Below are 5,355 nucleotides of genomic sequence, written 5' to 3'. Positions count from 1 at the left end.
GTTATCAGAGTCTTCACTGGGGCTGGAGAATCTGCTCCAAGGTGACTTAGTCACATGGTTGGTAAGTTGGCATGTAGACTACAATGCCATCTTTTTTTTTTTGCAGAAAGAAAAAAGGTATAGGTATTATATGATGATAGACAACAAGCAACATGACCCCTAGTATCCCTGCTTCATCACTCTTGTGTAGTTTTCTGCCACAGTCGATCAGGGCAGATCTATACAACTCATAGAATACGGCAGAAGTGATGAAATATAACTTTGCTGCTGCTGCTAAGTCACTTCAGTCATGTGCGACTCTGTGTGACCCCATAGACGGCAGCCCACCAGGCTCCCCCGTCCTTGGGATTCTCCAGGCAAGAACACTGGAGTGGGTTGCCATTTTCTTCTCCAATGTATGAAAGTGAAAAGTGAAAGTGAAGTTGCTCAGTCATATCCGACTCGTAGCAACCCCATGGACTGCAGCCTACCAGGCTCCTCCATCCATGGGATTTTCCAGGCATAGACTACATCAAAAATATCATTCCCACTTTTGCTTTGCTTCTTCTTGGATCACTCACTCTGGGGAGAAGCCAAGCTGCCATATTGTAAGGATGGATATTCAAACAGCCTACTAAAAGAGAGTTCCATCTGGTCCCCTGCCAACAGCCAGCACCAAGTAGCCAGCTAAGTGAATGCACCATCTCGGCAGCAGGCTGTCCAGCCCCAGGCAAGCCTTCAGATGACTTGAAGCCCCAGCCAACATCTGGCTGCAAATTTACGAGAGATAATGACACACCTGCACACACAAGCTGTTCTCAAATTCTTGACCCACAGAAACTGTGAGATAATAGATCTGTGTTGCTTAAGCTGTAAAGTTTTGGGGATAATTTTTAGGATCCTTATTTAATCATATCTAGGAATATATGTGGGTTTCTCAGATGGCTCAGTGGGTACAGAATCTGCCTGCAATGCAGGAGACACAGAAGACACACGTTCAATCCCTGGATCAGAAAGATCCTCTGGAGGAGGAAATGGCAACCCACTCCAGTATTCTCACCTGAAAAATCCCATGGACAGAGGAGCCTAGCAGGCTACAGTCCACAAGGTCACAGAAAATTGGACATGAGTGAGTGACTAAGCAGGAACGCACTTAGGTATATATGTATATATATATTTAGAGAAAATTTTTATAAGAATAAGATCATGGGATCGGGTATTTATTTTTTTCCTCGTGCTTATCCAGTTTGTAATTTTTCTACAGTGAACACATTACTTGGAACAAGACAAGAAGAAAGAAGAAGGGGAGAGGAGAAATAGCAGCAGCTGTTGGGTGATTGGGGCTTTCCTGGTGGCTCAGCAATAAAGAATCTGCCTGCAATGCAGGAGCTGCAGGAGATTTGCAGGCTCAATCCCTGGATCGGGAAGATCCCCTGGAGGAGGGCATGGCAACCCACTCTGGTATACTTGCCTGGGGAATCCCCATGGACAGAGGCGCCTGATGGGCTACAGTCCACAAGGTCACAAAGAGTCGGCCACGACTGAAGCAACTGAGCAAGCACACACACAGGTTGGGTGATGAGGAACCTGTTAGAGCTACTTCAAACACTGCGATACAGCTAAACTGTGCCAGAGAGTTAGCATAGCAGCTGCCAGCATAGACAACTTGTTAAGGAAGATGCCTGAGCCAAAGGAAGAACCGCCAATGTCCATCTTGGGCTTTTCCACCCAGTTAGCTCTGCTCTGAGCTGCTCAGAGGTTGTGTTTGGAAGAAACATGGCCGGAGACTGGCCGCCAGTAAGGGGCGGGGGTGTTGCATTTGGAAAACCTCAAGGTTTCTGAGCTGGCAAGGCATGTCAGCAAAAAGCCCTCGCCTGTCTAGACAAAAGTTTGATTTTGAATCAAAAAAGGGAAGGTTTGCAAGTAGGAAAGCAGTTTAAGCATTTTTCCTCCTTTGAAAATAACCATGAATTTTTAACTATCAACCCTTAAAGAGAGACAGTGAGACTCCAGCCGTGACACCAGGGATTCTAGCATTGCCCACTCCCCTGGATAGATTGTGAGATGGGGCCATTTCTGAGGCTGGACATTGACTCCTGGAGCTGAAGAGAGAGCTTTAACAAGGCCCCAGGGCATCCAGGGGGAGAGACAGGTTTCCACTGCGAATATCTGAGGCTCGGGAATTGGCGTTTCTCAGGCAGCCTGAGAAAATGATCAATTTGGCTGCTGACAGAGGGAAATCACTGTGCTAGGTTTCGCTGACCTTGGGGGGAAAGAAATCCACATTGGTTCACCGGGCCTCAATGGTAAGGGCTCCTGTTGGCTGCTGTCTGAAACCACAGTTCCAGCCGAGTCTGAGGGTTAGAGAGAGGGTCTGCTCAGAAGGGATTCCCCTTGAATTGCCCCATAGACTTGACCCAGCTCTGGGCAGAGAGGTTGGGCATTTGAGACCAAGCTGAGTGATTGTAAGTGACAGAAACTGGATAGAGGTATTTTAGACAGCATATATTATAAAGGACTAAGGGAGTCACAGTGGTAAAGAACCCACCTGCCAATGCAGGTAGACATAAGAGATGTAGGTTCAATCCCTGGGTTGGGAAGTTCCCCTGGAGGAGGGCATGGCAACACTGTTGTACTCTTGCCTGGAGAATCCCATGGACAGAGGAGCCTGGCAGGCTATACAGTCCATAGGGTCACAAAAGAGTTGGACATGACTGAAATGACTTAGCACACACACAAGGGAGTCATAAGGGCTTCCCTGATGGCTCAGCACTAAAGAACCTGCCTGCCAAGGCAGGAGAAAGACACAGGTTAGATCTTGGGCCAGGAAGATCCCCTGGAGGAGGAAATGGCAACCTATTCCAGGATTCTTGCCTGAGAAATCCCATGGACAGCGGAGCCTGGCAGGTTTCAGTCCATAGTGTCACAAAAGAGTTGGATACAACTTACTGACTGAATAACAACAGGAGAGTCAGGGAACCTTAAGATTGAAATGCTTCTGAACTTGTGGGAGGTGTAGAACTGGAAACGAGGCCCTCAGGTACCCAATGGCCCCCTTTCTCACTCCTTCTGTCTCTCTCTACAGGCTGCCTTTATCCCTCGGCTTTAACTGGAAACAGACCCCAAATTCTTCAACTTCTTCGTGGGCCACCCCACAGCACCCGGCGGGGGCGGGGAAGTCATTGGTTCAATCACAGAAGAGAATGAAGCAACATGCATGTGTGTGTGTGTGTGTGAATCTTTTTTTTAATCTCAAATAATCTTTATTTTATATTGGGGTATAGTTGATTAGCAATATTGTGTTAGTTTCTAGTGTACAACAAAGTGATCAGTTATACATATACATGATTTATTCTTTTTTAATGAATTAATTTGGCTTCCCCAGGTCTCAGCTGCAGCATGCAGGATTTTTTATCTTTGTTGCAGGATCTTTAGTTGCAGCATGAAAACTCTCAGTTGAGGCATGTGGGGTCTAGTTCCCTGACCAGGGATCGAACCCAGGGCCCCTGCATTGGGAGTGCAAATCTTAGCCACTGGACCACCAGGGAAGTCCCTTTCAAAATTTTTCCCCATTTAGGTTGTCACATAATACTGAGCAGAGTTCCTTGTGCTATACAGTGAATGTGTTATTTTTTTATCCCTCTCTCTCAACTCCAAATTATCAGGGGAAAGTTCTGATTGGCACATCTTGGGTAAGGTAACCACCTTGGTCTATACAGGACGACCAATAGGTATGGACTTACAGTAAAAACACTACAGGCTTTAAAAAGCCACCAGGGCCCTTAGCTGGGAGTGAGGGAATCATGGTGAGCTGGGAATACTTTCCACAAGGATTCAGCTACTCTACAAAAGGGACTCATGCCCTAGCATGGAGGGCTCTGAATGATCATGCCCAATCCAAATATTTGTGAATCTGAATCTATGTGCCAATCCTTGATACCTCTCCCTAGTACTCAACAAGTCCCAACACTGAAATTTATTTTTATTTTTCTGGCAATCCCTTTCTTTCTTTCTTTTTTTTATTATACAATTTTGTATGCACTTTATTCACTTAAAAATATGGAACGCTTCACGAATTTGCGTGTCATCCTTGCGGAGGGGCCATGCTAATCTTCTCTGTATCGTTCCAATTTTAGTATATGTGCTGCCAAAGCGAGCACTCCCTTTATTTCTTAAACTCAGCCTTATTCTGAGCAATAATACCAGTGAAACCACAAACTTAACTTGGTAAGAGGCTTTATTAGGCAGAGGTCTAGAGTCAAATAGACAGGGTTTGAATTTCTGTTCTGCCATGTTCTAGCTGTGTGACCTTAGGCAAGTTGCTTAACCTCTCTGTTCCTTCATTTCTTTAATTGTCTAATACTTTCAATGGCATAATAGCCATGTTATAGAGATGCTTCAAGAATTAAACATATTATAGTACCTGGCACAAGATAACTCTTAGCTAATTGTAGTAGCATTGTCACCATTATCATTATGCATTTATCATATGATAAACCATTATCATGTGTTTATCATTATGTCTTATCATATAAATAAAGTAAATGCAAAGGATCAGAAATTTTACAAATGATCATCTATGTGGTATACCTAGTAAGAAAAGGATTCCTAACATTAATTCTCCCTCACAGTGTTCTCCACTGTCCAAGAACAATAAAACTTTGTATAAAGCAAAGGATCAAGAGCTATAAATGAAGACATGATGAAACGAAATGGTGAAAATTATATGCATAACAAAGGGCATGGCAGGGTCAGATGGGAAGGCATGTCAAGGGTCATGCCTTGGGCACAGGCTTAGGAATAAAGCCAACCTAAAATCAGCAAATGTTGGCGAGGATGAGGGGACAAGGCAACCTATGTACACCATAGGTGGGAATGTAAATTGGTGTAGCCACTGTGGAAGACAGTATGGAGGTGCCTCAAAAAGCTAAAATTAGAATTATCATATGACCCACCAATTCCACTCCTGAGTATATATCCAAAAAGAACAAAAACACTACTTCAAAAAGACACACGCACCCAAATGTTCATAGTGGCATTATTTACAATTGCCAAGATAAAGAAGCAACCTAAGTGTTGATCAATAGATAAATGGATAAAAAGATGTGGTGTGCATGCTCAGTCGTTTCAGTCATAGCCGATTCTTTGTGACCCTATGGACCATTGCCTACAGGTTCCTCTGTCCGTGGGGTTCTCCAGGCAAGAATACTGGAGTGGGTTGCCAAGCCCTCCTACAGGGGATCTTCCCTACCCAAGGATCAAACCTGCATTTCCTCTGTCTCCTGCACTGACAAGTGGGTTTTTTTACCACAGAGCCACCAAGGAAGTCCCATATACATACACACACGCACACACACCTGGCATCAGCCAGCCTAG

General features: G+C 44.7%; 1 non-coding gene across 1 annotated transcript; it reads right to left on the bottom strand.

Annotated features, from left to right (window-relative positions):
- Positions 1-4,032: 4,032 nt before the first annotated feature.
- Positions 4,033-4,139, bottom strand: LOC147355514 (U6 spliceosomal RNA). The gene has a single exon (XR_015144928.1). It is a non-coding gene; the product is annotated as a U6 spliceosomal RNA (small nuclear RNA).
- Between the last annotated feature and the right edge of the window lie 1,216 nt (positions 4,140-5,355).

Source organism: Bos grunniens, chromosome 17 (genome assembly GCF_055505025.1).
Source record: "Bos grunniens cultivar Pamir isolate PY7600 chromosome 17, Bosgru_T2T1.0, whole genome shotgun sequence".
In the NCBI taxonomy this organism is placed as follows: Eukaryota; Metazoa; Chordata; class Mammalia; order Artiodactyla; family Bovidae; genus Bos; species Bos grunniens.
Note: the sequence above shows the minus strand (reverse complement) of the source record. Positions and strands in the feature narration are given on the sequence as shown.